The 12089-nt window shown below is 47.3% G+C and overlaps 1 protein-coding gene across 16 annotated transcripts in view; it reads left to right on the forward strand.

The window, feature by feature from the left end:
* The window catches only part of nfyc (nuclear transcription factor Y, gamma), a 57689-nt gene that overhangs the window by 13512 nt on the left and 32088 nt on the right, over window positions 1-12089 (forward strand). The gene's annotated exons all lie outside the window — the stretch shown is intronic.

The raw sequence follows: 12089 nt of genomic DNA on the forward strand, positions 1-12089 counted from the left end.
GCGGTGACGCGGTATTCAGCCTACTCTGCGGTGGCCGTGATGTAACAGCGATACCGCGGTAATGCGGTAATCGCGGCAGCTCTACTTTTGTACAAAATGCTTCTTACTGTTGCGCTCCAGAGACTGTGCAACAACAAAAGAAAGCACAGTCTCGACGGAGCGATCAGAAAGGCAGCCACCAGAGCAGCGCCAGTGACCATTTCTAGCATTTCAATTGGTTATAGTGACAGACATAGATATGATGAATAGATAGATACAGCTTCACAAAGACACTCTGGCGTCACGAGTGAATATTTCCTGCGCGTAAAATAAATATCATATTCTCAAAATAAACTGACAGGCCAGAAATGATTCCTGGCGGGCCCATTTCGGCCCGCGGGCCGCCTATTGTCGACCCCTGGCCTAGGCATTGTCCAACTAACACCTCTCCCGAAGGCTAACCGGTCATGTCCGCTTCATTCATTGTGCTAAGCTAGGCTAACGTGCAGCCAGATAGCTCTCTACTCAACGCACAGAGAAGAAACTGGTATCCATCTTCTTGTCTCTCTCTGGAGAAGACGGTAAGCTAATGTCCCAAAATGTTGGCGTGTTCCTTTTAAGTCTCCAGACCCTGTGTCTCACTTGCACCTTTTTACAGGTCTGCTTCCGCTTCTCCTCACGTTTACTGCAGTAGCGAGGGCCCAGAGAGGGAGAGGTGTGGTGTGATCTCTGAGTCGTACTAAGGCGCTGCCGTGAGCCGCTACCTGACGTGGCGTGCGGTGAGGCGCAGTTATAGGGCGGGGGGAGGGGGGGGGGGGAGATGCAGGCCAGGGCCAGCTGAACGGCGTTACTGCTGATTCAGCTTCTGCAAGCAGAGCAACATTGACTTTCTCTGAGGAGAGAGGGGTGAAGAGAAGCACACACACACATGCACACACACACAGGTGATGGATGGGGAGAGGAAAATAATAGATGTAGAGTCAGGGGAGGAGGAGGAGGAAGTGAGAAGGCGCTGGGACGGACAGTGCTGACGAAACGCAGACGACACACACACACTCTCCCCCTCCATCTCTCTCTCTCTCCATCTCCCTCTCTCCATCCCCCTCTCCCTCCCGCACCACAGACACAGAGCGCAGTTCGCAGGAAACCCAACACGGCCATCTCCTCATCTCAGTGACCTGCTGAAGGACAACAGATCCGCAGGGAAGAGGAGAGGACAGACGCACTGGGAAGAGGAGAGGAGAGGAGAGACGCACAGGGAAGAGGAGAGGAGAGGACAGACGCACAGGGAAGAGGAGAGGAGAGGACAGACGCACAGGGAAGAGGAGAGGAGAGGACAGACGCACAGGGAAGAGGAGAGGAGGGGACAGACGCACAGGGAAGAGGAGAGGAGAGGACAGATGCACAGGGAAGAGGAGAGGAGAGGAGAGGACAGATGCACAGGGAAGAAGAGAGGACCGACGCACCGAGGAGAGGAGAGGACAGACGCACAGGGAAGAGGAGAGGACAGACGCACAGGGAAGAGGAGAGGAGAGGACAGATGCACAGGGAAGAGGAGAGGAGAGGACAGATGCACAGGGAAGAGGAGAGGAGAGGACAGATGCACAGGGAAGAGGAGAGGAGAGGACAGACGCACAGGGAAGAGGAGAGGAGAGGACAGATGCACAGGGAAGAAGAGAGGACAGATGCACAGGGAAGAGGAGAGGAGAGGACAGATGCACAGGGAAGAGGAGAGGAGAGGACAGACGCACAGGGAAGAGGAGAGGAGAGGACAGACGCACAGGGAAGAGGAGAGGACAGACGCACAGGGAAGAGGAGAGGAGAGGACAGACGCACAGGGAAGAGGAGAGGAGAGGACAGACGCAGAGAGGAGAGGAGAGGACAGACGCACAGGGAAGAGGAGAGGAGAGGACAGATGCACAGGGAAGAAGAGAGGACAGATGCACAGGGAAGAGGAGAGGAGAGGACAGATGCACAGGGAAGAGGAGAGGAGAGGACAGACGCACAGGGAAGAGGAGAGGAGAGGACAGACGCAGAGAGGAGAGGAGAGGACAGACGCACAGGGAAGAGGAGAGGAGAGGACAGATGCACAGGGAAGAAGAGAGGAGAGGACAGATGCACAGGGAAGAGGAGAGGAGAGGACAGACGCACAGGGAAGAGGAGAGGAGAGGACAGACGCACAGGGAAGAGGAGAGGAGAGGACAGATGCACAGGGAAGAGGAGAGGAGAGGACAGACGCACGGGGAAGAGGAGAGGAGAGGACAAACGCACAGCAGGGGAGAGGAGAGGACAGACGCACGGGGAAGAGGAGAGGAGAGGACAGACGCACAGCAGGGGAGAGGAGAGGAGAGGACAGACGCACGGGGAAGAGGAGAGGAGAGGACAGACGCACAGGGAAGAGGAGAGGAGAGGACAGATGCACAGGGAAGAGGAGAGGAGAGGACAGATGCACAGGGAAGAGGAGAGGAGAGGACAGACGCACAGGGAAGAGGAGAGGAGAGGACAGATGCACAGGGAAGAGGAGAGGAGAGGAGAGGACAGACGCACAGGGAAGAAGAGAGGAGAGGACAGACGCACAGGGAAGAGGAGAGGACAGATGCACAGGGAAGAGGAGAGGAGAGGACAGACGCACAGGGAAGAGGAGAGGAGAGGACAGACGCACAGGGAAGAGGAGAGGAGAGGACAGATGCACAGGGAAGAGGAGAGGAGAGGACAGACGCACAGGGAAGAGGAGAGGAGAGGAGAGGACAGACGCACAGGGAAGAGGAGAGGAGAGGACAGACGCACAGCAGGGGAGAGGAGAGGAGAGGACAGACGCACAGGGAAGAGGAGAGGACAGACGCACAGGGAAGAGGAGAGGACAGACGCACAGGGAAGAGGAGAGGAGAGGACAGACGCACAGGGAAGAGGAGAGGAGAGGACAGACGCACAGGGAAGAGGAGAGGAGAGGACAGACGCAGAGAGGAGAGGAGAGGAGAGGACAGACGCACGGCAGGGGAGAGGAGAGGACAGACGCACAGCAGGGAAGAAGAGAGGACAGATGCACAGGGAAGAAGAGAGGACAGATGCACAGGGAAGAGGAGAAGAGAGGACAGATGCACAGGGAAGAGGAGAGGAGAGGACAGACGCACAGGGAAGAGGAGAGGACAGACGCACAGGGAAGAGGAGAGGACAGACGCACAGGGAAGAGGAGAGGACAGACGCACAGGGAAGAGGAGAGGAGAGACGCACAGCGCAGGACACAACACATCGCATCCTAATATAGCTCAGCCGCTCTCAGCACCGCGCTACAGCAGAGAGGAAAGGGAGCGCTGGTGGACGGCGGGCCTGGCCCCTCCGCTAGAGGAGGCCTACCTCCACTTAATAGTTAGGGCCGAGCAATTCGTTTTGACCGAAAGTTGTGTTATGATTCACAATATTAGTGGGAATGATTGTTATTTCAACATTAATTGGAAACATGATCACAGTGTGGTTTTTGCGGGGATCCGTACCAAGGAATTTGTTAATTACAGCTCAGTGAAAGGATGTAACGTTACAATGGGGATAAGGATTACAATGGGGATCGCTGTTTTTTCATCTACATCATTTCATGATTGAGCTGTAATTAACGCAACAAAGGATTAAGGATTCAGTGTCCTTATGACATGACTGTTGACAGTACTAGTTCATCTGCATATTTCTATTTTTACTTACCACCAGTGTTGCTACTGTGTTTCTCATGAGAGTTTTCTGCGCGGGTAGTAGGTATCGATACAGGGACGCAGAGTATCGATATTTAATTATTCATTAAAAAAAATATGTTTGTATAAAGAAGTTGCATTGTTCATTTCAATACCTGTAATAGTACAGTAGTCCACACACTGTAATGACTGTAATACAAACAGTTCAGTTTGTCAGGTACATGCAACACAGATTACAGTGTTGACATCTGTCTGCTTGAGAAAATACCATGTTCTGCAATAAAAATGATTGAAGTGAGATGAACAGACTGAACTTTATTTTATTAGATAAAACATGTTGACAAAGTTTTACTTTGCAGTTGAAAAAGGGTAATAAATTTAATTCGATAAAAAAACAAGTATCGCGATAGTATCGTATCGTGAGGTCTCTGGTGATTCCCACCCCTAGCGGGTAGAGTGACGTGTGATGCGCCAGATATGAACCGATGACATCACAACATGCACCCTACCCCACATCATGCACCCTACCCCACATCATGCACCCTACCCCACACACACACATCATGCACCCCCCCCCACACACACACATCATGCATCCCCCCCCCACACACACACATCATGCACCCCACACACACACATCATGCACCCCACCAACTCACACACATATCATGCACCCCCCCCCCCCACACACACGCATCATGCACCCCCCCCCCCCCCACACACATCATGCACCCCCCCACACACACACACACATCATGCACCCCCCACACACACACACACAACATGCACCCCCCCCACTGCTCACGTAGCAGCAGCAGTCGTTTTAAAAGCTTTTACAACGCTGAGGTTTTATTAGTTCTCTGGAGTTTAGTATATTTTCTCTTGGTGAGAGGACACCGGCAGTGTTTATTTGACGAGGATTAGGTCAGAGTGAGACCATAGAAGGGTGTTGTACTGAATCAAAGGGAGACATTCTGTTCTGTCCTCGCTCTGTTTCCGTTGAGATGAAGGCCTGAGAAGCTAGGCTGTATCTCACTGTTGTAGGTAGAAGAAGAAGCTAGGTAGCTAGCTGGAGGAGCGCAACATCAGAAAACGTAAATAAAGTAGTAATTATAGTTAGAGTTGAGGTTAGCTTTAACATTTGCTTAACAGTTATGGTTAAGGCATAAAGTTAGGGTTACGGTTAGGGTTCGATCCCCAGCAAGGGAACTTAAATGTTTTCTGAAAACGTTAAAAGTTTAAATCTTTTTCAATATATATATTTTTTTGATCCACTTTTTCTCCCCATTTTCTATTTTTTCTCCCATCCCAATTTCGTATTTCCAATTCTTCCCTCCCCTGTCTTGAACGTTGCTAGACTATGCCTCCCACTGGTCGGCTGTAGTGAGGATAGAAGCCTTGCATCACATCACGAGGAGGCAGCCTGTCGCATCTTTTCACCGCAGCAGCTCGAACTCTCAGTGGCGAGGAGTAATCCTGTTTCCGCCGCACCGGCGTCACCCAACCGACCTGTAGGAGTCGCTGTCCACAACGTCCAATCCCCACCCACCGGCTTTCCCACCCTCTAACACTTGCCAATTGTGTTAGTATGACGACCGGCCAGCCGGTAGCAACGCCGAGAGCTGGGCTCGATACCAGCATCTCCTGCGTTAGTGGTGAGCGCCTTGCCCACTGTGCCACTCAGCCGCCCAAATCTTTTCAATATTTGTACTTATTTGTGTGTACATGTTACACATGTTACTTATGGCTATAACATAACATGCATTATGTACCTTTTTCCTGTGGTCCATTAGTACTTTATTTACTTATTTTAAGCTGAGGAGCCACAGCTCTGAGACAGGCTGGCACTACAGAGACGCCCCTCTTCCTCTCTCTCTCTCTCTCTCTCTCTCTCTCTCACGCTCCAACCCCCATACACACAAACACACATACACACACGCATACATACATACACAGACAGACAGACACACACACACACAGACACGCACACATACATACATACATACATACATACATACAGACTAGGGCTGACCTTCGAATATTTTTTTGGCATTCGAAGCTTCAGGCCGATATTTGATATTAATTCGAAGCTTCGAGATAAAAAAAATAATTACATTATTTTTTTTTATGTTGTGGGACTTGTACAGCACTTTGGTCAACTTTGTTGTTTTTAAATGTGCTCTATGAATAAAGTGGATTGGATTAATTAAATTAATAATGAGCCTCTCCGTTACACAGCCAACGACATTACGTTACATAATTATGTTGCAAACTTCATCTATAAAGCAAACAATTATATAAATATTTATATGTAGTTAATAGAGAGAGGCAGAACTTTTTATAAAGACATGTTTTTATATTTGGTCGGGACACTATAAAAAATACTATAGAGAATTGTCAGTGCTGTAAAGTTTAAACCTTTTTAAATCTAAACAAACGAAACACTTTGCTTTCATGAAATATTGTAAGGCGTCATTTGAGGCTTTATAAAAGCAGCACAATGAACACAAATCTGTCAGTGCAGAGTCCGACCTCATCTTAAATAACAAACGGCATTGCTTGTTGTAGTTAACAAAGAGAGGCAGAGTTGATTTTGCAGGTAAAAAAATATATATACATTTTTTGAATATTTGTATTTTCTTTAATATATTCGAATTTTTGAACGAAGCATCGAAGTATTTAAGACAGCCCTAATTACAGACATGCACGCCATACACACACGGCACACACACACCAGAACTTGCTTCTATTTTTTTTTACCTCTCTCTCACATTCTAACTTCCTCTCCGTCTCCTCACTTCGCTCTCTCACTTTAACACCCCCCCTCCCTCCCTCCCTCTCCAACTTTCTCCCTCCTCCCCTAGCAGTCAGTATTTACATTGAAGGTCATGGGGTCACAGTGGCAGTGGGGGAATCTCTATCTCTGTCTTTTTCTCTTTCTCTTTCATGGCTTTAGGGTAGAATTCAATTCTCGGTTTACAAAAATACCAGCTGATGCATTATCTGGCTCACAATTAGTGGGACTGGAGGAGACCCTAAAACATCTTTATTGATGTAACCAGGGTTCGCACAAGGTCCTTGAAGTGCTTAAAGTGCTTGATTTTTCCTTGAAAACAGCAAAAAAAATTAACATGGTGCTTAAAAGGTCCTTGGAATTCAAATGGAATTCAAATCAACCATTCACATTGAAAGTTTTGTTCATCCATGGATCAAATTGTTCTGATCAAGAAATCGCCTTTTTTTTTTATCTAAAATGTAACTAATTGTCGGAAAGCCATAAATATTGGATCAGATTTAAAAAAAAAAAAAAAAAAAGAAAAAAAAATATATATATATTTATTAAACACATTTTAAAGTGAATTGGATCCTTTTAAATGCCCTTTTAAAATGAAAAATAGTGCTTGGAAAAGTACTTAATTTTGCAATGTCTGTGGGAACCCTGTGTAACCGTCTCATTAACGTCACGGCAGAGAGGGAATTACCTCAGTTTGCTGCACAGCTAACGTTAGCTGTGGAAGGAATACTTGGTTTTTAAAAGCCTCTTCCCACTGACTTGGCAGCACCATTGGCATCAGTGGCGTCAGCTAACACAACCGTTCCCCGCAGATGACGCAATCTGGTCGAGGGCTGTCGACGTCTCCAGGCCAAGTAACGAAACGCAACATCGTTTTCAGACCGTCTGTTACCAGTTTTTGATATTTTTCATTATAAGCGGCCCTAACATTGGATGTGCAGCAGTTAAATAATTATTCACCCTCGTTACCCTCGTTGATTTGGGGGGGAAAAGAGAATCCATATTCCGGTATAATATCGCAAGTTGTGTGTGAAAAGGGCTTCCGTCTGTCGGTCTGTCTCTAGTTTGACCTACATATCAGGCAGCGGCAGTCAGACTGAGCCTGTCCCCTACCTCCCCCTGTTAAAGCCTTTTGGCACTCTTGTCTTAATGTTGGATTAACAGCCAAAAGGCATTGGGCCTGCACACACACACACATACTATACATACTAGGGCTGACCTCGACTAGTCGACTAATCGATCAAAAGGAGCCGTAGTCGACTGCCAACCTCTTAGTCGAATGCACACAAAAAAAAGTATATATTTTTTGTATCATTCTTTCCAAAAGCAAAGAGGCCTAGAAGCGTGGCTAACGCTAATGGCGCGCATACCAGCAGCGAGGCTAACTGCCTAAGAAAACTGGCACAGAGGCACTGAAAGAGGATTTCACCCGTCTAATAACAAATATCGAAGATGTATCCATCAGTGGACCAATTGCATGCTTTCGCAAAGAACAAGAAGCCTTCAGTCGACTCCTTCAGACATTAAGCACCCCCACAGCCCAAATGGAATGTAGTCGACTATCGACAAATTTTGGCCAATCAAAGTCGACTATACAAATCCTTAGTCTGGGACAGGCCTAATATACACATACACAGGCTATACACTTATGTACACACACCCTCTCACTAGGGCTGGCGCCGGTGGTGGTTCTTCTAAGATTAATACATCGATTTATTTATTTATGTTTCAGTCTTGTGATGTGATTTTTTTTTAAACATTCTCACGTTTCCCACTTTAGTTAGAACCATAAGCCGTTAGCTCGACTACCGATTGCCAACATTAACCGAGCAAGAAATATTCAACGCATTGGCAACATGCTAGCTTTGTAACACAACGAGTTACTAGCTAATGTAGAATGTAATCATTTGAATGGCCCGGGTGATCGCGACAAGAATCAATTTTAAAATCAGAATCCACTCTTTCCCTCCCCTCGCTTTCTCTCTCTATATCACACACACATACTCACTCACACACAAACACATTCTTCTCTCTCCAGTAGCTCCACACACTGCTTCTCTGTCTTGCCCTGTCTCTCTTTTCTTTTCCTGCCCATTCTTTCTCTTTATCTCTTGACTCCTACATTCTCTCTCTCTCTCTCTCTCTCTCTCTCTCTCTCTCTCTCTCTCTCTCACACAGAGAGAGTCTCCACTCCCCAGGCAGTGCATGCTCAGACAGGCAGGCCAATATTCCAGAGCAGATTCCAAACATGCCATAGTAACCTGCTACTGGATACTCTTTCAGACCCTGTGTGTATGTGTGCACCCCTTGTTTTCCTATTATTGTGGGGACCAGCTGTCCCACAAGTGATGAAAACAAGCATTTCGTTTTTGTCGCCGTGGGGACATTGGACCGGTCCCCACGAGGTAAAGGAGCTATTTTAGGGTTTGCGTTAGGTTTGCTTTCGTTACGGTTAAGGTTAGGTTAAGGAGTTGGGGAATTAATTGTAAGTCTATTGAGTGTATATATGTGAGAGCGAAAGGGAGAGAAATTGGTCTGATTTGGTTTTAGTAGACAAATCTTGTTACTAATGTTTTCATAATGTGTTGGATTTCTGTTAAATATTGTTACAGTTTGATTTTAGTTTACAGTTGTGTGTGTGTGTACGCGCGCATGTTTGTGTGTCGAGGTAATGGACTGGACCACTCATGTTGGCAGCCGCACACACACTCCCTCTCCCTCTCTGGTATCCAGTTATGTCTGCAGTGTGTGGGGTCACCAGAGCCATATCCACCAGGGCAGTTTTATAAACGGTCCAGAATCCAGAATGACGCGCTCATAGCCAGTGGTGTAGTCTAGTGTCGAGTCACTAAATCTCGAGTCCGAGTCGAGTCCCCAGTGTTCGAGTCCGAGTCACCAAAGAAGAGCCCGAGTCGAGTCCCCATTACCCTAGTCCGAGTCCAAGTCATCAAGGTTGAGTCTGAGCTGACATACAATAAAAAAGGTCAAACATTAAACATAAATGACACAGTGGTCACCATTTCAAAGGGAGTTTATTTACTTTGTGACACAATAGCCAAACAAATGGCAAATGATTAGGGCCCATTACAAAAATTAATAAATAAACTCTTTATCAATTAACAAGTCCGAGCATGCACCTTCCGAGTCCGAATGCAGTCAATGCTCGAGTCCAAGTCCCAAGTCCACACACTCCCGCTACCTAGAAGTGAAAAATCCATGTACAAATGTCTAGACATTAGCATACTGTTGAAACTCTCTTGTCAGGAGATGGTTGTTCTATCTGACCTGTTTGCAGGTAATTGAGGGTGAAAATGATCTATTTTGATTGACATACTGTGACATAACCTGCCACGCTTAGCAGCTTCAGACAGACATCAGGGCTCAGACACACTACAGTCACTCACAGGGAAAATGAGAAATGGTGTTTTGAGAGAAAGTTACAGTACTTGTTAAGTTGTGGAATAGGATAGATTTGAAGGGATTGTTTGTTGGGAAACCTTTTTGTTATACTACTGACACTGTCCTGTTCATCAGTAGGACGAATCTAAGTGCCACTTTAATTTCATGTGGTAATTGACATGTCTCAAGCCCCGCCCTCTTTTCTTGATCCTCCAATCACAAAAGAAAGTTTGTCCCGAGGGAAGCGACAGAGTTGTTATTGGAGTATCAAAAAAAAGAAGATTGGTCGATTAGGGCTGGGTATCGTTTGAAATATTTCAATACCTGGGATTCGATACTGATACCATATGTACCTTTATGAAACATAAAACGGACAATACAGTAGAAATACTTGTTGTTTCGTTATTATATCGCAAGTCACAGTCAGGATCAGAAATGGGAGCAAAACCTCTTGCATTAGATTGCCAATGATTTGATACCGGTGTCAATATTGTTATGAACTCAAACCAGTCAGTCACTTGGTCGCTGGGCATCATATCAACATCGCACAACAACCAGAATAGAAACACCTATTTTAACTTTCACTGTAGTCTATTATAGAGCGAGAGAAATGGAGAGAGAGAGCCTAACTTTCACTGTAGTCAAGTCAAGTCAAGAGTTTTAATTGTCACGGCATACAAGTATACAATGAAATGCGGGTGGTCTTGCCCGCGACGATGTGCAATACAGTGGTACAACATATAATAGAATCCAATAAAAATACAGTGGTACAACATAATAGAATCCAATAAAAAACAACAGTGCAATAAACGGGTAACATGGTGTGACATCTCGGTATCTGTACATAGTATTTACAGAGCATATAGGACATGCTAGGTAGCTTTAGTAGTGCAATACACTGTTCCTGTTCTTATACTAATTTAAAGTGGCCTTTCCTCTTGGCCATAAGTGTGCGTGTGTGCGGCATGAGTGTTAAAGTGGCTGCTAGTGTGTGAGCGTGCTCAGCGTGCGTGTCTTGTGTGTGCTTGTGTGTGGATAGTTCAGTTTCTGTGGCTCTCAATGTTCATTGTTCAAGGCTCTGATGGCCTGGGGGAAGAAGCTGAGCCTAAGCCTCTCCGTCCTAGTAGCTGGGGTTCGCAGGCGTCTGCCTGACCTCAGCAGCTGGAACAGGCTGTTATTGGGGTGGTGGGGGTCTTTCATTATTCTGCAGGCTCTGGATTTGCACCTCTTGTTGTATAGAACCTGCAGGGTAGGTAGCGCAATACCCGTGGTACGCTCGGCTGAGCGCACCACTCTCTGTAGGGCCTTCTTGTCCTGTGCCGTGCTGTTTCCATACCAGGTAGTGATGTTTCCGGTCAAGATGCTCTCTACAGCTCCTGAGTAGAAGGACTGGAGTATCTTCCCCGATACTCTGAACTTCCTTAACTGTCTCAGGTGGTAGAGGCGCTGCTTCGCTTTCTTTACTACTGTGTCTATGTGTGTTGACCATGTCAGATCCTCTGAGATGTGGACCCCCAGGTACTTGAAGCTGCTCACCCTGTCCACGGTAGCCCCGTTAATCATCAGTGGTGTGTGTGTCTCCTGCTGTCCTCTCCTATAATCCACGATCAGCTCCTTGGTTTTACCAATGTTCAGGAGCAGGCTGTTGTCCTGGCACCAACGTTCCAGTACCTCAACCTCCTCCCGGTAGGCCTTCTCGTCGTTGTCCGAGATCAGCCCCACCACCACCGTGTCGTCTGCGAACTTCACTATGGAGTTGGAGCTGAACTTGGCCACACAATCGTGTGTGTAGAGTGAGTACAGCAGGGGGCTTAGAACACAGCCCTGGGGGGACCCGATGCTCAGGGTGATGGTGTTGGAGGTCTGACCCCCCACCCTGACCGCCTGGGGTCTTTCACTCAGAAAGTCCAGTACCCAGAAGCGCTCAGGGCGGAGCTCAGACCTAGCTCGATCAGCTTGTCCACCAGTCTGGTGGGGACTATGGTGTTGAACGCTGAGCTGTAGTCAATGAACAACAGTCTCACATAGCCCCCCTTCTGACGGTCAAGGTGGGAGAGAGTGCTGTGCAGTACCTGGGAGACCGCGTCGTCAGTGGATCTGTTTGTCCTGTATGCAAATTGCATAGGGTCCATATCACTGGGGAGGGAGGCACAAATGTGGTCCTTGACCAGCCTCTCGAAACATTTCATGACCACAGAGGTGAGTGCCACCGGTCTGTAGTCATTTGGACATGTTGG

The sequence above is a fragment of the Notolepis coatsorum genome (assembly GCF_963971535.1).
Source record: "Notolepis coatsorum genome assembly, chromosome: 4".
Lineage (NCBI taxonomy): Eukaryota > Metazoa > Chordata > Actinopteri > Aulopiformes > Paralepididae > Notolepis > Notolepis coatsorum.